Raw genomic sequence first — 22,278 nt, forward strand, 5'->3', positions numbered from 1 at the left:
ACAGACTATTTTTGCTCTGTATCTGAGGACTTTCGAAAGTATTTTAAGGGTTAGGAAAAAAAAACATTTTTAGTAATGAAATAATCCTTTTTAACATCTATTACAAATTAATATCAATTGTTTATTTCTCCTGCTCTCTCTATTAAACTTTTTGAGCAAAGACTATTTGTTAAATTATTTCATAATAAAATGAAAATTCAATTTAACTTAGGAATTATACACTTCTGTTCTATCCTAAAGACTATCACCAAATACTGTAGCTGTTCACTTTAATGTTTAGTTTATAAAAGCATGTGTGATTATGCCAATTAACTACTTAAGCTAAACACAGTAATTAATTCTTAAATGTGAATATTTTTCCTATAGGAACTTTGATCTGACTAGATGAGACCTTCCCATTAATATGCATGAAGAAAGAACACAAAAGGCATCTAGTCTGGAAACTTACAGCTGTGTTTAGTTGATGTCTCACAGTAGCTTTCAAGTTTAGAAAAAATTGTCATGTGACTCTAATGCACTATTTTTCATCTTATGTAACCTTTGACATCATATTCATCAGGAACTTGTGAATATTCTTTCAAGGGTGAAGAGACTGAAGAGGAAACATTTTAAAGTTCATTGACAAAGACCATCTCTTCAACAACGACCACTTCTTGTGTATTTTGGTATCTCACCATCTGAAAATAGCTGATAAATGTGGGGTAGAGTGGAAGTAATTGGAAAATCTCTGTCACACTTCCAAGTATTATGAAAAGCAAGAGGAATGTGGGAGCAAAACAATTGCAAAACAGACTTTTCAGAAATCAGTGCTGGGTAAGAAAACTTTCTTTGCACAGCATAGGCAGCAGAACAGTGCTTCTCTCAGGAGGAGAAAGGCAGCAGAGCTCTCAGGGCTGTGGCTAATAGAAGGCAGATCTTACAAGTAACCATTTCCTGACAAATCCCTATGCTGGCACTGGGATTTTGATAACATTTCCCCATTGTGGTATTCTCTAGCACTCACTGAACACTGATGGAGCTCAGTCCTTTCAGGTATTCCTCTGTGCTAACCTCCTTGTGCAATCAGAAATGAGTTGGGGGAAGCCAACTACCTGCACTGAGCAACTACAGAGACATTATCAAAGAGAGCACTTCCATTTGCACCCGTGTACCTGAGACACTCTTGGCTTCTTAATTGAACTCCTGCAGTTAAGATACACACAGCTCTGATGGCTCCTTATCCATCACCAGCTTGACTTCTGAAGAAAGGCTCCCTAAGGTCTTAAGGCCAGCTTGTCATGTTTTAAAATAACAATGAGTCTCGATGACTTTGTGGTCTTCACTGGTAGAAAAGAATCAAGTTTTTAACATTGCACTATAAAAACATCTTATAAAGTTAAGCAAAGCAAACTACAGGAAGTATTTTTATAAAACCATCCCTTTGATTTAACTTGGAATTTAAGCTGAAAATCTAAACTGTGAATAAAACCAACCACTACAGGTAATAGGCCACACAAGCATAACAATGGTTCACAATCAAATTAAGAAACCCCAGCTAATATCCTTACTTTGACTCTGCACAGTGACCCTGTCCCTGCTCTCACTGATTCATGAAATCTGTGAATATAATAAATCTTTACTGTTCCAGTTCCTCTTTATTGTTGCTGTTATTACAGGACAGTGAATATGACTATTGCATTCCAAGAATGTAAAGAAACTTTTTGTGTGGCTAGCTACATTTAAAGAGCTAGGTCCTGATGCCTTTATTTAACTACTTGTCTCTACCTCCAGGAGTTATTCAAATTAGGTCAGCTACTAAGTTGCTATTAAATGGAGAAGAGCGTACCACAAACAGATTCAAGGAAAATCAGTTTTAAATATACAAAGCACAATCATCTCCTTTTGAATTAAAAATGTCAGTGAATTTCCATCAGTGTGGGTTGTTCAGTCCTTTCAGGAGAAACAAAATAGTAACATTAAAAGTTCTGTATTTGACACCTCTAATGACTAGCACAGACCCATAGAAATTACAGTTATAGCAGCATGGAAAATCTGTAATCAGAATGATGATGTATTTTATTCAGCAGTTAGAGATTTTCTGGTGTCGTACATCTAAAAGAAATCTACTCCAAAATACAGGACTCGTATAACACAGGCTAATATACAATAAAGAAAATTCTTGCAGACACAAAAGCTTATATTTTAATTTCAGCATTTTTAACCATTTAACTTCAAAGAAAGCACTCAGAGAAGACAGAAGATGACTGCATTATGAACATCCGTAAAGTCTATTTTGTTATCCATCTGTAAAGTTTGTAAAATAGGTCTGACATCGGAGAAATAAAGTTGGCATGTGCACTACATTAATGTTTAACAATAATTTCAAAATTATTTGGTTTGTTCTTTGACTTCTAATTTTTTTTGTGTGGCAACTATAATTTTTTTCAATTTCATCTCACTTTAAAGGTTAAGAGAGCTCAGAAAGGAATCAGCCTTAAAAAGTTAGAAGAGGGATCATGAAGTAATAATTTTGTCATTGTTTGCTGTACACTTTCTCTGGCTCCCCAGGTGAGCAGACACTGTATCATTTGAGATTAAATGATGGCAGTAATATCCCTCTGGTTCAGTTACATCCAGCAACACAGTCCTTGAAGCTAGATTTAAAAGGTGTATTTTCCTGGTATGTAGAGATATGGACATCAAATATAATGTGGCAGAAAAGTACTGATGGTAAAACTGCAAGAGTAGAAAACAGCACTTTCACATTTGAATATGTATCTGAGGGAGGAGTGTGTCTTTTTGTTCCTGCTTCCTCATTCCTTTGGACTCCATTGCTTTGGCAGTGCGAGCTGAAGAAAATTTCAAAGCCTGAACACAGTAAACCTACTTCTAATGTGCTATTCATCCACAAAAAATAAAGTTTAAAAAGTTTAGTGATTTTGGATCACTAAGTTTGCCTGTTTCTAATATGAAAGATTCATAAATATATGCCAAGGCTACTAAATCAACATCCTCAAAAAAATAAAACAACCCTGTTGGTTGGAAGGCAGGGTCAGTTTGTTAAAAGTGGTAACAATTTCACCACCAGATGACAGCACTGCTTGTTACTACCCCTTTTTTGGGTTTCAGTCCTCCCTCATTTTGAAAACAAACTGTAAAGAAATATACACCCCCCAGCCCATGCACTGCAAGAACAGAGGAAATAAAGCCAGTGCCATAAGGTGATTTGGTGAGACAGTCGCATCAGGGGGGCTAATCTGTTGGACTAGGTATTTTATGCCTGTGAAGGGTTATAGCTTCTGTAAAGGCTCAGACAAAACTAGCTTCAGTCTGAGAAATGTGCTTGCTATTTCTCTTTCCTCAGTCTCAGAATGATAAAGAGGGCAAGGGGAGAAGCTTTCAAAGTAGGCATCTTAGGTTCAGCTTCACAATACGATTTTTGTGAAGTCAAGGCAGCAACATCATTTTGAGCCAGCTTAGGGTCTGGCCACAGAGTGTGCTTTCATACAAAGCACACAGATTGGGTTACCTGACAGCAGTAGGGGATGTTCCCATTAAAAAGGGAATGGCACTACAAGGATAGCTGTATGAGAAAAAAGTAAAAAAAAATAATATTTCGAATCAGCTGGTAAGAGCATTTTTTAAAAATTCGCCTGGCCTATTTTGTGTCCATATATGTTTTCTGGCTGTAAGTGGCAATGAGTCTGAGTGTGTTCATGCCCCAAGGACGCTGCTGACATGCTGTTCATGGGGTTAGAAAATATTACCTCTGTTACCTGAACATCAGCCAGAAATCTGTGTACTCTTTTGGAAATACACTTCCTCTTATGAGAGCAGCAGCAGTGGATTTACAACGCATTAAGCATGTGGCCCTTGAAATATTTTAATAACTTCAAAGAATTTGTGTTCACCACTATTCTTAAAAATAAGAACTAAATTAAGAGCCCAGCTGTAAGTGAAAAACACCTAATATTACCAGAAATTATCATGAATGTAAACGCTCGCTTCGTAATTTGTAATTGATTTTCAGGAATATTTTCAGAACTATAATTTTAGATGTTTGAGTCAGAAAACATGCATTTCAGACTAACACTGACAAGCATCTGCTGAAGATAATGCAAGTAAAAAATTTATTCAGGGAGCACTTACAGCATGGAAAGCTCCAAACACTTAAGTTTTGCTGTACTCTGCAGTTGACAGGAAAGCTCGCAAAAATAGCATAATTGGTACTTTCAGTACTGAACTGACAAAGCAGTCTTGCTTTTTGATGTGTATTAAACTAATCTTAGTTCACAATATGTTCCATTCAGCACTAACTCAATAAGTAAAAAAAAAAAAAAAAGATAAAATGTTAATACCATTTCTAATATGCAACAGATCAAAATTCAGCCCTTACATGCTGAAATCAGCCTAAAAAAAACCCCAAAACCTAGAACCAGAACTGCTGTAAAAACACCATAAATAGAAACAAAATTCAGCCTAGCAGAAACAAGCACATGTGCTTCAGTGTTAGAGTTGTACTTCATAGCATTTCCATCTCAATTTAAGTTCAACAAAGATTTTTGCACTCAGTACACACTGTAGAATAAGAGTTGGAGGCGTGATATTAGGCTAAACTCAAACTACTTAGCAGTTCCCAACTAATAGCCACTAAATAAAAACATTAATTAACAAAAGATGATTGATTTTACTGGGATTAATCCAGAGAAACTCCCACTTAGTTTAAATGAGAGTTCTGTGTGAATACGGAATTAAAGCTTACTACTGGTAAGCCATTATTAAGAGCATTATTTATAAGCTGTATTGTACAGAATAAGTCTTTCAAATTAAACAATCCTAATGTGGAAAGGAATGTACAACTTAAAAAGAAGTTGTTAGAGTTGCCTAGAAATTTTATTGTGATATCTATGTATTTGTGTGAAATATTTTTGGTTGAAAGAAAGAATATTTAATAATGACAGCTATTTTAAAGAGTCCTCTAGTATTTTGCCACAGAACATTCAACAGGAAAACAGTGTTTGCACTGCAACAAAATTGTGTGCTGTGAATGCTAATGTTAAGATCTAATAAGTGAGTTTATTAGTATTAACACATTTATTTAATTATCAAGTGAGTTAATTAGCATTTTGCAGCATAATCAGTAGGCCGTGTTACAGAGAGAAGGCAAATGCTAGTCTCTGTGGTCTGGCTTAAGAAGCTGGCAGATAAAACTGTGATTCCATCACAGGCACAAAATAAAGTCTGGATCAATTAGCCTGATTTTCATCAGAAAGTTAAAATACAGAAATATTGATTGGCCAGCATCCTCCCCTACCTGCCATGCCTCGACTTCTATCAGTTTTATCACCTCTACACAAGAGCATTGCCCCAGAGCCTGGGTACCCAAAACCAGAAGAGACTAGTACAAACCTGGCCATGAATAATGTATGGCCATGCATATCCAGTCAGTTTGAGGGCAAGAAAGGAGAAATGGTTCACAAGGGCATTTCCTTAACTCTGGCTGGAATTTCAGTTAAAGAAGAAGAAATGATATGCAACTTTTAAGGAAAGAAATTTCCTATCTGTGTCTTAAATGCGTTATTAAATGAAGAATATGTGCTAGAAGAAATAAATAGCATAACAGCATAGCTGTGTTAGCAGTTTCCTTCAATCTTTTTTGTCATTCTGTCATCACTGTTGCCATTCAAAATCCCACAAAGCCTAAATGCTTTGTGAAACAGAACTCTTCCTATTGTAGTCTTTCATTGTTGTAATCTGGAATGAGATAATTATCTTCAACATCAAACACTTGAGTAATTCTCAACCCAGTTCACAATCACAGTTTATTCAGCACTGCCTCAAAGTAGTTTAACAACACAATTCACTGAGATTTACTCAGGCTCATCACATGTTCATTAGCTGGATGCAGAGTTTATACCTAAATTAAATTTTGGTAATATTCATTTTTCTCACTTAAGTCCAGATTTTATTCTTCAGTTAGTGACCCTCAGGACCATCCCACTGAATTAACATATGGATAAGTGCTTGTCAGAGTGGGGAAGGCATCCTAACAGAAAACTAACACAAAGTACACCATAGGTAAACATGGCTTCAAACTATAGTGCTGGTCTCTGGGATTTTCTTTTCTTTTTACTCCTTCTTTGACCACACATGCATGAGTGCACAGCCCACAGTTGTTAGGATGATCCCTTTATTAGGCAAGAGTATCCCTCTCTAAAGATTACAAAATCCCACTACCTGAAGTGTAAAATTGATACCGTCCCTCCTCATAGCTGGATTTATAGCAAAAGAATTTAGATTGTCACATTAATCCATGAGTCTCCAGGCCAGCTAATTTAACCTACATTTTCAATTCTTGAAGCAAAATTTTCATGTAGACTACTAAAATTTCATATTCACTTCCAAAAATACATTTTAAATTATTGTAGATTTTCTCTCTTCAAAAACATTAATAGTGCAGTTCAGTGGAAATTTACATTTCACAAGGTAAATGAAAAGGTCTTTTTCAGTTATGTCAGCAAACCCCTTTTCACCTGTAAGGTCGCTGTAAACCTTGAACAAGAAACAAAGCAGAGTAGTATCAAGGAAGAACACTCAAGTCACCTGAGATTTGCAGATGGCATTAACCTCCTATTTACTGAAAAGCTTTGAGGCAATGTTCAGAGTAGCTAGAAGAGGAGGATATGCTGACTCAGGATGAGTAGCCATAAAACAAGAACTGGGTTTAATACAATTACGAAAGAGGAAAACACCAAGACCCATTAAAAATGGAAAATTTAGACCATCTAGATTAATGTAATGTATGGTAATGTAAGCAGAAAAAAAATAGGCCTTGATAAAAACTAATAATACAAAACAACAGAAAAAACATTAAGACCACTTTCTGCTTAGAAGGTATTTTGGATCTCCCTTTATTCCTAACCATAATACTTGAGGGCAAAAATAAAGCCCTTGAAAGGACAGTAAGTGGAATAAAACTAATGTCCTGGCTAATAATTTTAGCTGAGATAATTTTCTTCTCTCTATTTGGTAGAGTGCTGTGTTTTGGATTAAGTATGAGAATAAGGTTGATAATACACAGATGTTTTAGTTGTTGTTAATTAGTAGCTACTCAAAGTCAGGGACTTTTTGGTGTCTCATGCTCTACCAGTGAGGAGCTGCACAAGAAGCTGGGAGGGAGCATGGCCAGGAGAGCTGACATGAAATGGCCAAGAGAATATTCCACACCACAAAACACCATTCCCAGTATATAAACTGGGGATATTTACCTTCAGGAGAGAGCCAGTTGTGGCTCAGAGACAGCATCATTCAGCAGCTGGTGAGCAACTGTATTGTGCATCACTTGCCTTGGGTTTTATCTCCTTCTCTCCGTCTCCTTTCTATTACAATTATTAGAAGTAGTATTAGTATTGTTTTGTTGTTGTTGTTCTTTTTGTTGTTATTATCTTTTATTTGCCTCAGTTATTAAACTTTCTTTATGTCAACCCATGAGTTGTGTTTAATTTTCTTTTCTTTCCTTTCTGATTTTCCTGCCCTTCCCATCACTGGGTGACAGGGGAAGGGGAAGTGAGCAAGCAGCTGCATGGTATTTAGTTGCCTGCTGGGGTTAAACCACAGCAACTGTAAAGGAAAAGAAAGATTAGTCTGTCATCATAATGAAAACTAAACAGCCTTAACAGAATAAAAGGAAAACAGAAGAAGACTTCTGTGTATTTCCTGATGTTAGACATGAAACTCAAGACACCACAGGAGTATATCAGCCAAAAAGTTCTTTGCCAGCATGAGCTGGGAATCATACAAAAGACTACCAGCAAAACAAGAAACAGCCATACTCCCAGCAGGGGTTTTGATCATCTTAGGGATCCAAACAATATGTGGTTTTTTTGTTGCTAGGGTTTTCTTCAAGGTGGTAAATTTTGGACAGACAGAGGATGGGCAGGCAAATAATTTAAAGCTTTTATTGCTTCATTAGAGCAAATTTCAGCCTATCTCACAAACAAGAAAACAGTACCAGCAGCATGGTTTCACTGACAAGAGGATGAACACAGAAACTTATTTGAAACAGATTTTATATCAAAGTGTGAAAAGTGTGTGTCCACTGTGTAAAAACTGCTGTGGATTGGAGGAGAATAGTGTCTCATGGAAGAGAAGTCCTGGGCAGCAACTTCGTTTTTTTACTAACTATACTTCAAATACTGAGCAGCAGGGGACCTGGGAATATTTTTTTTTTTTGGCTGAGGACATATTAAGAGTCACAGAAAATTCCAGGTAATATTTTTAATATCAGTTCCTGTTGACAGATCTCGATTTCAGGATATGGGGTGTCCAGTAGTCCTAGGATTTAAACTAAAGAGAAGTATGTGTAGGAAGAGAGGTGAATGTGTGTGTGTTAATTTCCTAAACCTCCTTTTAAAGTCCACCATTTGGGAGGTCTGATATAAGGCACTCTGTGATTCCGTTCATGTGACAGATACAGAAAAAAGTCTGGACAGAGGCAAGACAAGTTAAAATGATTCCTGGTGCCCGTGGCTGCTGTACAGTAAAATTCCAAGTCATTTTAATGTAGGCTTCATAATGTGTGGAGGGTAAGCAAAAGAGAAAGGCTGGTAGGAAGAGAATTGGGGCAAGAAGTGTCCTGCAGAGCCACAGGAAAGAGAAGCCTACATATAATCCTTCACATATAGAGATTGTTTACATGATCAATGACACAAATTATGGATTCTGTTTTACAGCTGAACAGGAAAAACAGTCATTATTAAAATAGAGTATATAGAGTATTGCAGATGAGAAATTGTGGGGGGTTAGGGGTTCTCTACTAGTGATCAACATATGTTGGAGTCCTTGGGCCATGTCTCCTTCCTCCTATGTCTGAACTTTTTATATTTAACAACACAGAACACAGAAGGTGGACACAAAAGCAGTAAGTGATTTGTAGAAGGGTAAGAAATACATATATTGAATCAGTAATAGTTCTCAATTATTTCTTCCATTTTTCTGTTCCTCTAGCAATTTTTATAATTGCACAGGTTTTGATTCCACAAATAAGTAGGTGGTTTTTACCTAGTTATTTCCAGTTTCCAAATTTCCTTGTTAAGTAGCAGCTTACTTTATTTCCATCCATCTCATTGGAGGTTGGATGGTGAAAGTGTTTGTTTCAGTTTTATCATTGCTTATAAGTACAAGATGTCCTTATCCTTGCTAACACCTCTCCAGGCTCTGATCCTGCAACTACCTAGAGTTTTCCAATGTATCCTGTGAAGGGCTTTCACTGATTTCAAGGAAAATACGGACAATTTCTTGTAAGACTGGACCTTTACAGCAATTGTCCAGAGCATCCTGCATTAGTGAGCTATGAAAAAAGCCTTCAAGAAGTGTACCATGCTTCACTTTTGTGAAAAAGAAGTAATATTCTATCCTTATTTACATTGCTGAGCACTGATCATGGAACTTTGAATAGCAGAATGATATGTATGTCTCAGAAGAAGTAAGACAACTAACTGGCATTTCTTGGCTTAAGTTAACATTTTTTAATCACCAGACCATGAGGTGGCTCCACTACACTAGGTTCTTCTTGAATGCAGCAAAACAGTCATGCCATTCATCGGAAAATCAGTCTTTCCACAATACTTGCCAGTAATTTAAATTACAGTGGATTGGCACTCAAGAATGCTGTGTATTCCCTGCCCTTGCTACATTTTTCTTATACAGCCTTGAGCAAAACTTCAAATCTATTTTCCTTGAAAAATTTGAATAACAGTATCACTATTAGTATAACTTTTTCATCTTGGAAAATTCTGAGGGCAACAATTGTTCCAGTCCCCTTGGGACAATGTCACCACCTCTTCACTGGGATATTGAGTTGAAATAGTTCTTCTTCTACTACTACTATTACTACTACCACCACCACCACCACCAATAATAATAATACCTTGCTTATCTGCAGTAAAAATAAAACAAACAGATTAGGCAATTTAATTTTCAAAATACAATGTAAGACTTTGAGACTAAATATAAAAATTCAGTCTTTTTTCTTGCATAGTAAGCTATAAATCCCCGTTAAGAAATTGGTAGTATATAGACAGGAATAGACAAGCAAATACTTTCCTGCCATTGTAAGATTTACTCTTCCAGTTAGAAAATTAATTGTTATGTCATCACAAGAAAATTAACGGCACACAAGATTAATTTTTTTTAGCTAATGAAACATTACCATATCTTCTCTAAAATATTTACAATATTTCCATCCATAAGGGCTTCAAAATAGTATATAAAACTCCAGATATAGCTTCTCATTTTGTCCTTTTATTGATAGAACTTGGTGTTTCCTTAACTAGAAATGTCTTGTCTGCTCATGTTTATGCAAAACAGATTTTTTGGAAGAGATGAAAAAAAAAGGTACTGTAACATCAGAAGGAAACATCAAAGGACTAGTGGCAACATCTTAAGGCTTTTATCAAAGTAGTGAGGGAATGCATTAAAGCAACAATGTATGTAGCAAAAAAAATGATAGGTCTATCAAATTCAACAGTATGTCCGATGAATATAGACACATTTTTACATGAATTCTTTGTTTTAAAAGAAAGAGTTTATCAGTAGTTTTGCTTTCAAAACTATGAGAGAAAAAATATTTATATATGGGTCTTTAGGTTGTGTCATTTAATGCAGCTCAGTGGAGCCACAGGCAGCCAAGCCCACTTACACCTGATGACAAGTTACACTTTTTATATTTTTCAAAATCAGTATCTTCAACACAGAGACAAAATTTATTTGGGGCTTTTTATTCCTGTTCACCTTTGTACCTATGTGAGAGCTGTGTAACAAACTATTGGGACTTGGCCCAATGAAGAAGAAATGTAGATTGTTCTGGTAGCTCAGAACAAGTCTGTTATGAAACAGTGCAACTTATCCACAAAATACCTTTCTGTCAATTGTTTCCCAAAAGTGTTTCAAGGGTATCTAAGTAGTCTTCGCTTATTAGGGAAATGTTTTTCCTATTTTACCCTAAAACCTAAATTTAAAAGCTTTGTTCATACAAGCAGTGCCACCACGTGATAAATTCCACAACAAAATGATAGCCTCACCTTGACCCTACCCTCTATGCAGAGCACAGCTGCCCGTTGTGGTCAAATTCATGTATTTTGCAGCCTACAGTAGGAAACAAATACAGGTTGTGAATCTTCCTTGCAGTAGTAGTCACCTTCAAGTCCCAGATAAGCCCAGCACCCAACACCGCAGCTTTTGTTCCCAGTAAATCCATCAAATGCTCCTAATATTTCACTAATGCCACCATTACTATGCAAAAATGCTTAGTGCATTGATGGATAATAAACATTCACAGGTTTTACAGCTAAAATAACTGAGAGTTCCTACACAGCTAGTTCAGATACAGTTAAGATTAAAGCGTAGTTCTATGTGCGTGAGTGTGTATAGACACATACATACATATGTATGTACCTGTGAATGAATGTATTTTAAAAGCCTAATCTTGAGTCACAGTGTCAAGAATTAAGGCGTAAACCTGCCCTTCACAGCAGCAATAGCAGCAAGACCATATACAGGGAGGCATTAGAACAAATAATTTCTTTAATAAGATACTGGTCCATTTAGTTTACATCCATACAAAAAGATATTCTATGTCTAGTTCAGGCAAAGTATTCCTGCTGGATCATCATCACTGCAGTTATTTTTTGTAAGATCCTTGAACCCTGGTCAAGAAGAACCAGGAATAGCTAACAAATGTTCAGCATTATGAAACTCCCTCTCATGGGAGGGGGAGCCCCCACTGATGTGCCATTAATGTGGTGCTCTGTGTTGGGTGCTGTAGGGATGCTAAGCAGCTGATTTCTATTCATTTATGGCTCTTACAACATATTCTATGGATCTCTAGGCTGAAGGTTCACAAGCAGATGCTAGTCCACATGGATGTGAAAAGCAGTCGATTAAAATTAACATAGGGACTTGGAAATCACAAACCTCAGCTGCTGGAGTTTTACTGCAAAGTATTGAATTACAAAAAACAATCTGATTATTCATCTTCACTGTGTCATTTTTACTTGCTTTTAATAATGGGCTCATCTTTTACATTATAGGATGTGAAAGAGTTAGGGTGTATTTGAGGCTGGCAGCAGTGCCTGCATAGACACCAGAAGGTTTTTCTGGGGTAAGAGGCTAAAATTCAGGAATTAGTTATTATTCTTGAAAACGTAACTGAAGTTCGCGGGAAAATCAGGATATTTGCTGATATGCATCAGATATCCAGACTAATGAATGCTCACAACAACAGGGATTTATGGACCTTCCTTTCTCATACTTCTGTGAGCCAAATACAAGATGATTTGTTTTGCACATCATAACTCATCCTAAGTTCTCTACCTGCTTATATTACTTCAAAATATCAGCAGGCAAAATCTGTCCATTAGAGCTTATTATTGTTTATGTATTGCCTTATAGCAGCACAAAGCAGTAGTGGAGCACATGAAAGGAGTGAAATGTGGTTCCAACCCATCACACCACTCATACCTACTTACAGACATCTGGGCACCCCAGGACCTGCCACCTCCTTGATCCATACAGCTCCACCCCTGAGTAGCCATGGTACTCCTAAAATCCTGTGATATTTCAGAAGCTTTTCACACTATACATTTTGCAAACTTGGGAGAGAATTTCAGGCTCCAGCGCAGGTTGCTAAGGAGGCATAATCAGCCAATAGTTAAAACCACCATGTGGTGGTAATATGTGTCAGATTTTCAACTTTTTAGAATACACTGGAATGTTTCACTCCTATAGTGAAATTCTGATTTTGGAATAAATTCTGAAACTTGTTTCTGTAATGCTGGTAAAAATCCAATATATAAAAACATCTCTGTTAAAACTGAGGAGCTCAAAAGGGATGAGAAATTTAACAAACACTTTCTGTCTTCTGGAGTGCTTAACTGGGGCCTTAGACATTTATGACAGATGTAATAATAAATACAACTCTGAACTAACAAGAGAACAGAAGCAATGTGAGAATACACATTCCATGCCTATTAATTGCCTTGCTGTATGGTCCTCTGCGCTTGTGAGAAGTCATGTTTTAGAAACATTCATGGAGATATCCAACAGAGAACATGATGTTCTTTTCAGTAGGCTTACTCGTAGACTGGCAACAGCTAATGAAATAATGTCAACTTTTTACGAATATTCAGAGCTCTTTTGTTAATAAAAAAAGAAGGCAGTATAACAGCCAGCCATTATGTAGCCTGGCACCAACTGTTCAACTTCCCTAACAGAAAAAAATAATTGTGTGTAAATTGTTTTGCTCATGAAAGTGAGACAGATGTAGGAAGAGTCAGACAGACACCACAACACTTGTATCCCACGTCAGGCTCCACCTGGAACACCAGTTGCTCAATTGCCAGGGCTGACTTCTGCACTCCACACAACCTTCTGCACCTCTGCACAGTAGGGTTGCATGGATAATGGTTAACACAAGTAGACAATTTTCCAAAACTACAGCATGTTTTTAGACCGCGGCTTTCAACGTAGGAATGTTGAAACAATAGTACTCAATAAGGTTGAGGCTAAAAAAACTAATATTGTCCATTTGTGGGCTAGTTTAGGTTCAAAATGTTATGTGAAGTTTTACTCTCCCAGAACAAGTATATAAACAAGTTTGCAGTTTCTAAATGTATCTAAGAGGTATTATCATACAAAGAACACAAGGATTCCTATTTAAGTGTGTCTTCCTCTGTTCTAGAAAAAAGAGTGGATAAGCTGCTGTTTGGGAAAAAAAGCTGTCTCTGGCTGTTCTACTTTCCCTGCAAAGAGTGATTTTCATTTTTAGATGAGGGAATTCTGAATTTACATACTTAAATGGATGTAGTTGTCATACGTCTGATCAGGCAGTGCCTAACTTGCAGACATCTGTTACTCCTTTCCCTCACCATCCTCCCTTCCAAATGAGAGCTCTGTCCCTGAGCACAAAGACAGACAGACATTTAGAGCATTCAAATATTTAATTTAAATTTTTTGTTCTAACTGAAAGTTAGTAGTGGTAAAATAGGAAGTTCTAAATAAGAGTTCTCTGAACTCATTTTACTTTAATGTTCCATAATATTCAGTTATGAATATTCTTCACTTGCACAAATCCTGCACATCTATAGGCATATTAAGTGAAGCTCAAAAAACTTGAATAACAATATTTAAATTACATTCTTAATTTCCTTGATGCTTTTCTTGTGCTTACTGTTTGACAAAAATGATCAAAGCAACAGTGGTGCACCTGGACTTTCAGTAGCTGCTAAATATGTCTATATTTGTAGCTAACTGAATTTCATTTAATAAATTGGTTGACATTCTACGGGTATGAAATCATGACTGTCCTCACTGACACACAGGGGGTTTTGGCAGTTTCTGGCACAGTTTGCTCACATGGAAATGTAACATAGCTTAAAATAAAAAATTAATTTAAATGGTATGAATTCAAAAATAACAATGTGGAGAAAAATAATGAGCCAATGGAATTAACTTGAAAGATCTTTAAATATAAAGTCCTTTGAAAATAAAAACTGATAGAAAAATCTTTGTGCATAACAAGTAGCTTAAACAATATTCAAACAAACAGAAAATAAATTGTTTCAATTATTTTCTGACATAAGTAATTATGGTAATTCCAAAAATTGAATTTATAAGAATAAAGTTTTATCATTATGCATGAAGTTACATTAATAAATATAACAGGAACTCTACAGTTTGACTTTAACCCTGGAGAAAGGCTTTTTATCATTTAAATATGATTTGAAGGAGGGGGAGGTTCTCCTGAATGTTTCTGTGTTCTATTTCATCTTTCATTTAACCCTTTGAGCATTTTGCAGAATCAACAGGATTCATGTGCTTCGAAGAAAAGGATAATTTTGATTAATTCAGTTTGGTTGAAAAATAGTGTTTTAACGTGCTATCATGTTAGTAACTATCAAAATAAGATGAATTCTTGTTGGTGTTTATAATTGCTTGGACATCTTTTGTCAAAGGCTTCACTGTAAAGCAGGAGAAGCTGCAGACCTGATCAAGCATCTGTAGGCACTAAGGTAACACACACATTCCCTTCACCTGTTGGAGGACAGGCTCTCTCAGAATTATTTACTCCTCGGAGGAGAAAGACAGTGTTTTGGTTCCATCTTTTTTTGGGACTTGTTTTCAGAAGAAATAACTTTTCTTTCCAGCTGTTGAACAGTTCCTGGGTACCCTGAGCAGCAACCAGATCACCCACTCTGGGGGGGAGCAGAAAGCACCCCAGAGACATTAGACAGGCGTGTTGCCTGCAGTTCCCCAAAGAGAACAGGGAACTCTCACTGTGTACCAGCTTCACTCACCTCAAGACATTACTATTTGAGAGAGTCTTAAGCAGCCAGATACCAGCAGCAGGAATATTGTCACCCCAAAGGTCCTGCAGCATTTCTGGAAACAGAATTTTAAAAGTTCCCACACTGCAGTGGAAAGGTTTTGTTTTGTCATCACTGAATATATTAATGTTGTTGAGCTACAGATGCTGTCAATTATATGGTTCTGGAGTTATCTTATATGGGTAAGGTAAGTTACCATCCTTATTTTGTACGCTGGTTACACTGAGATCATGACTTATTATAACTCATTTCATTAAATACTGAGATATAGCAACTGAGTATCTGAACCTCTTAACGTTTCTATGGTATCATAATTTATACAACAAAAATTGAGCTGCCTCTACTGAAGTTCTGCCAGAAAGACAGAATAGTATTAGAAACTAAAACTGAACAGAGTCCATCCTTAGTTTGAGTTAACAGTGGACTCTATGAAAAAGTAGCCTGCGTCATGCTGTTATTGCTCAAAGTCATTATACTTCACTTTCCTATTTTTAGTCTTTTTTTTTTAAATAGACACCAAGCCCAGAGACTGAAGACTTGGGAACATTGAGATGAAAAAGAAGATTGACTTCTTTTATTAGAAGATTCACTTTAGAACAGGGAGGGAACATGTGCTTGATTCACAGGTTAAATTTTGTGTAAGTAAACATCTGGACTACAGATGTTTTAAAATTTTATCAATATCTTTGGTTTTTATTTCATTCACCACATCATTCCTAGTTTTCATCTTTTAAGTCTGCCATCTCATTCATGTTCCTGTCTGGCAGTGAGCTGCCTGGTTTTCAAACTATTCTCGTGTTATTTCTGCATTTCCTCCTTTTTTTCGCCCAGTGTGAAACACATCCCACATTGAATACTGTCAGTATAGTCCACCAACAGCTTGTATTTACATTTGCATGCCCTTTATGATGCTGCTGAAGAAATTGCATTTCTGAAAAAAACAACAGAATTTATAAAGGAATATTTTGTGGTTCTCAGACATATTGATTACATTTAGGGAATTTGTGAAGAGAAAGGGAAGTTATGAAAAGAAAAAGTGGAAAGTGATATCAAAGGTATTTCCACATGTTCAATCCATAAACTATATGGTAGATATTCTAGAATATATATAGATATTAGTTCTATGGTAGAATTTCCACTTACAGCACCGTCATGATCAGTTTATATAATAATCAGAAAAAAACACATTTTTCTGTTTATTTGGCCATTTTCAAATCTGTACAACTGAGAGCATATGTAGTAAAATCTGTTGCTGAACTGGTTCCCAGTGGAATTGTGTTTGGCTCATTGCTTCCCTTAAACAGTCGTTTGTAAAACACACGGAATGTTTTGGTTTGGTTTTTGGGTTTGTTTTTTTATTGGGTTTTTGTTGGGTTTTTTGTTTATTTGTTTTGGGTTTTTCTGGTTTTTTTGGTGGGGTTTTTTTTTGTGGCTTTTTTTGGTTGGTTGTTTGGGGGTTTTTGTTTGTTTTTGGGGTTTTTGGGGGTTTTTTTGGTTTTGGGTTTTTTGGGTTTTGTTGTTGTTGGGGTTTTTTTTGGTTGGTTGGTTTTTGTTTTTTTGGTTTTTTTGTTTTGTGGGTTTGTTTTGGGTGCTTTTTTGGGTTTTTTTTTGGTTTTTGTTTTGTTTTGTGGGTTTTGTTTTGTTTTGTTTTGGTTTGGTTTTGTTTGGTTTTTGTTTTTTGGTTTTTTTGTTAAGGCCTGATTATCTTGCAAAATGTCCTGCACTTCCTTTTCCAGAATAAGCTGAAAAGTCTGACAAGTCTCATCTCATGCTTTTTTCTCCCCTTCACTATCCCAAACTTTCAGCTATTGCTCAAGACTGACTTAACAAGGAAGTTCAGAGGAGTATGACAAAATCAATAACACACACCCAATTACAATGAATCCAAGATATATGATGAAGAACTTTATCTTAGGACAGTGAGGTTGTATCCACAAGCAGTGACTGAAGGACTGGATTTTTCTGGCGGATGAAGTGCCTCTAACACAGCTTGTGTAGCCATTTAGACTTAATAAATCTATAAGTAAAGTTTTCTCTGAGTTTGGTTGGACTTACTTTAATTGAACAGAATTACTCTTCATTTCAAAGTCACAATTCATTTAACACCAAAAAAAGGGAAAATTATTTTGCACTATAATATATCACCCCATCCCCTAAAGACTTTGTAGCACATCCAGCCATTGCAGGGAGTTTTGAAGAGGGGATCCCACTTAAGGAAAGGCCAACAGCTGGATTGAACACCCTCTGAAGAAGCAAGGCTTTGAAACATTGTGTGAAATGGAGGAAAACAATAAGGACTTCCTACAAGATGTCTAGCCTGAGACTTGAGAAGCAGCTTCCCCTATCCTAATTTATTTTTTCCTGAAATAAACATCAAACCAACAGGTTTTGAACACACCTATATAGTCTCTGCCAAGATGAAAAGTTAATAGATCCCAACGGGTATGGCTGCTAGATCAGCAAGGTTATTTTGTGCTTTACTCTGCTGGGCTTTGCAAGTGCTCCTTTACTGAACCGTGGTATAATTATCACTTGCAGAAAAGAGTCTGTTCCCAGCCTTGTGCTGACAACAGCCTGCAGCCCCGTGCTTCCACAGCTCAGCAGAATCTGCCCCATTGGAACAAGGGCAGATGTAATATTGACCAGCCCTGCTTACCTATCATCTAGATGGGCAACGTACTGGTACAGTTCCAGGAAGCCTCCCAACCTAAAAGAGTGACTGGGAAACAAATCCTGGTCCCCTGCTCATTTGCTCCTCACTTACTGCTTCAAGAAAGCCTCACAGCACAACCCTCCTCTGCCTTTTTGCTGAAGGATCCTCAGAGTGTTCCTGTAGCTTTTGGTGCAGGGAAAAGAGCTGCCTGGGGAAGCTCACTATCTCGTGTACTGGCAAGGCAGCTCTAGCAAAGTGAAGCAGCACTGAGTGGCAGATTGAACAAGACATACCACAACAACACACAGCTCAAGGAAAACTTTACCTTCTACCAACCTGGTTTAGAAACTTCTGATTTGCACCTTTGTTTTCCTAAATACATTACATTTACGGTTATGTACACCCTCACACCTGCATTCACCCAATGTGACCAGTTACCCTGGAGAGAATATGGAAGTGTGTCTCTATTAAACAAGAGTTATTCCTCACAACTCCTGGTCACATTTGTCATCTCCCGCTCAGCAGAGGTGTTGGGTGTTTCTGACTTTGGGGAACACATAGCACGTCACAATGAAGAGAAAATAATGGCTTCAGATATAACATTGTCCCCTTTTTTTAATTTCATGTTGTTGTTGTTGTTGTTATGGTTCTTTCATACAAATTCATGTCAGTTCCAGAATGCAAGTTTTGGATTTTAAAATAAATTAGGGAGTTGTGTCCTGGTTATGTCTAAAATAGGTGAATTGTTCTGTTTAGATCTTGCTTCTCCATGACAGCTGGCTCAGCCCACATGTCAATCTTTTAGAATGACACAGATAAGATGAGCTAACTAGAAGCAGCTTTATTATATTATTGGAGATAAATAACTGTGGAATTTTTAAGTTAAACTTGATTTAAAATAGGGCATGTAAATTAGTACTCAGTCCTGTCAGTTGCCACATTTAGTGCCACAATACCTTTATGTATAGCTCTCCAAAAGTCAGTTGCTCTGCTCAGCATTTCAGGGAGCATACTGAATTTGATGTGAAAGTACACATTTAGGATATTCTTGAGAGAACTACAAAAGTGACTAAAAAATGCCAGTTTCCACTGATCTTATGGTAGACCATGCTCTTAAATCAGTCTCAGGCTTTGAAAATTCATTTACGTTTTGGACATCTAAATTTGAGAGATTTGTCCATGGCGGTGGAGGCAAAAAGAGCAAGTGTCATTAAATTCTTTTGATACCAAATGGTAGTTATAGGTTAGAGGGACAGGGGGGCATTATTAGGTGTGGGTTTTTTAGATCAATGGGTTTTGTTTTCCTTTCCTTGGTGACAAATTGCCTATTTTTAAAATCAAGTTTTTATGGGGGAGAGTTTAGTTGTGAATTAATATAGCTGTCTATACATCCATAAACATGGACTTAACACCTGTACATACAATCATTAAAGTCACTATAGTTCTAAAAATTATTTAATAATTAAATATAAAATGGATCAGTGAGAGCAGTAAACTGCACAATGAAAAAGTGTGCTGTCATGCGAATATTATTTGAATAGAGGCTTGCTCTGAATTAATCAGCAAAACTTCTACTGAATTCCATAGAAGCTCTGTGCAAATAAGCAGTTAAAATCATGTACTCTTTTCTGTAGTACAACAAGTTTCGTTTTAGAGAACAGTGAATTCAAATTTTCTTGTCTCCTCAGAAAGCAGTTTATTAAGTTTAAGGTCTAACTTAAACCTGTTAGCTGTAGTGCAACACTGGCTATAGAAGCACAATAGTTTAATTGTAATGTGGTGCAAATACAGAAGGCATAGAAATATCTTTTTAACCAACAAGTTCTGCCACAAAAAGACTTCAGCTTCAATGGCAGTTCAGACACAAGCATTAAAATTGATTGTTAATGACTACACAGTTGAGCCCTGTTGTGCAGTTGCTGCTCTCACACACACTCGCTCGATAGGCGGGTGCTGCCTGACAGGCTTGGAGGGATTCTTGGGCTCTCCCCAGAGTTTCCACCACCACTGAGAGGTCCTGCACACTCTCCTGCAGTCCCTGAACCCAGGTTAGTTCCTGCCAGCAGGTTTTCCCCAACACCAGCCAGTAGAATAATCTCCAGAAGCGAGTAGTTGCCTCTCCCTGTACTCACCCCAGCTCCTCACCACAGCAGGGCTGGCAGGCATGGCCATACAGCTGGAGGTCAGGAATGCCAAGAGAAGCAAGCACAGGGGTTTCACAGCTGCTGCTTCCCTTCCCGTGAAGGGTGGGGACAAAGTTTGCTTCTTAAGGAACTGCTAGAAATTTACTTCTGTATTTGACTTTCAAAGGCTGTTATGGACAGGGCAAAGTTTGCGTAACATCACCTTCTCACAAACAAAGAAGTTTCTTTGAAGTGAGGTGGAAGTTTTAGGTATTACTTAAAGAGTTTAAAATTCTCAAAAATATATGAGAAAACCTGCCCCAGAAGCTATAGCATAAAAATATTCATAATATATACATATCTAGACAAAATTAATACAAGATGAGATAACAATTTCATCACAACAGGGAGACTCAAGAAAAGTACTTGAATATGGATCAAGGCTTTCTGTATTTAAGAGGGAAACTCAGGTCTATATGGTGTTGAAGATATGTTTACCTCAGATTGAGATTAAGAAAATCTGTGATCAGGATAGGTTCATGTAATGCAATTAATTCCTCAAAATTAGGAATAACTAGAAATCATGTTAAGATCACTAAGCTTTTTTTTGCTTTTTTTTTTTTTTTTTTTTTTTTTTTTTTTTTTTTTTAATTCTTACAATAGTAGTTATATACTAGAGCCTTAAGGGAGGCACTTTTGCCTCTTTAAAACCTAGTTTTAATACTGTTATAAGTGCTATGGGCACTTGCATATATAATATTTAAATCTTCACATTCAAACACTTTCAAATAGGGGTGTTGCATCCACAAGTCCTGTTTGGGGAACATGCATTTTTTCTCACACTGTATTATTCTCTGTGTAATATTGAATGATTCACCTAACCCTTCATGAGAGGCAAGTATCAAAGGACACCAGTAATGACAAATAAGCTACAATTAGCATGGCATTTTCCTGGTTTAATTGTTCTTGAGTTACTTGAAAGTTCTACAAAAATAGTTTGAAAGTTCTCAAAACAAATTTTATTGGATTGCACAAACCCAAATGCAAGGAGGCTGAGGTTCAAATAGCAGTTCACAATTTTTAGCAATACTGGGAGAAGTTAATAATGCTTCTGATACCACCAAGCAAGGAAAATATCCAATATACCAAAAGTTGTTCAGAGACAAAAACTTGACACAGATAAAACACTTGGACACTGAAGCTGAGCTTCTTTCTTAAGTACTGAAGATGTTATTGCTATCCTCACAGCATTGTAAATCTTAAAAAAGAGATAATAGAACATGCACTTGCTTTCCCCTGAGCTCCACTCTTGACAGGGACAGCCTAGCTCCCCACAAGGCACTTGAAAATCTTAGATGAATTCAAAGGTCTACAAACAAGACAACATTCACAGAAGGGTTTTTTTGTTATATTTTTTTTTTTTTTAATGAGAAAACTTATTTGAACCTCCAGCTAGAAAAAAAATCTGGCAAGTGATATAAAAACCATCATGAAAGAGTCCAGGAGGCAAAGGGCACAAAAAATTGAAGGCCTGGTCCTAGAGGAGAGGGCAGAGATGGGCTGGTCATATTCTTCTTGGCTGGGCAAGACACGTTTGCAGATATGATATTTAAACCATTCTCCTCAATTGTTCCCTGTTTCTCTCTTCCACCTCAATAATTTCCTCAATAATTTCCTCAATAAGAAGTGGCTGATCAGGATTTTTTTTTTCAGCATCCTTGTGTCCTTCCACATCCTGCCATCCTTTTCCCTGAGATCCAGACATGATTTCTTATTCTTTTCTATAAGCAACACATTTTGCAAGGAGGTACAAACGTTATTGATTACAGAGGTCAGCTCCCTTCCAAAGCTATGAACATTTCCTTTAATCATTGTTAGAGACATAGTTAAATTTAAATGACATTATCATAATGTTTTCCTGCTATATAAACCTTTTACCCAGTAATCCCAGAGGGCTTTGTCATGGTGAATATTGTTACTTTTGGAAGACTTGGTAATAAATTTGCTATATGAAAGTTTAGGAATAAAGCTTAGAAACTGAGTCTAGTTACTGTCATCCTATGCTTTTCCCTTTATGGTACCTAAAAAATTGAGAAAATAATACTATTTTCTCTCCTAGACCAATTCAGCCCATATTTTG

At 36.7% G+C, this 22,278-nt stretch overlaps 1 protein-coding gene across 3 annotated transcripts in view; it reads right to left on the bottom strand.

Annotated features, from left to right (window-relative positions):
* Positions 1-21,912, bottom strand: part of TFEC (transcription factor EC) — a 65,725-nt gene extending 43,813 nt beyond the window's left edge. For all 3 annotated transcript variants that reach the window (XM_063396708.1, XM_063396707.1, XM_063396706.1), the window contains exon 1: positions 20,148-21,912. The gene's annotated coding sequence lies outside the window, so the exon portion shown is untranslated. The remainder of the gene's footprint in view (positions 1-20,147) is intronic.
* Between the last annotated feature and the right edge of the window lie 366 nt (positions 21,913-22,278).

This window comes from Prinia subflava, chromosome 4 (genome assembly GCF_021018805.1).
Source record: "Prinia subflava isolate CZ2003 ecotype Zambia chromosome 4, Cam_Psub_1.2, whole genome shotgun sequence".
NCBI classification, from domain to species: Eukaryota; Metazoa; Chordata; class Aves; order Passeriformes; family Cisticolidae; genus Prinia; species Prinia subflava.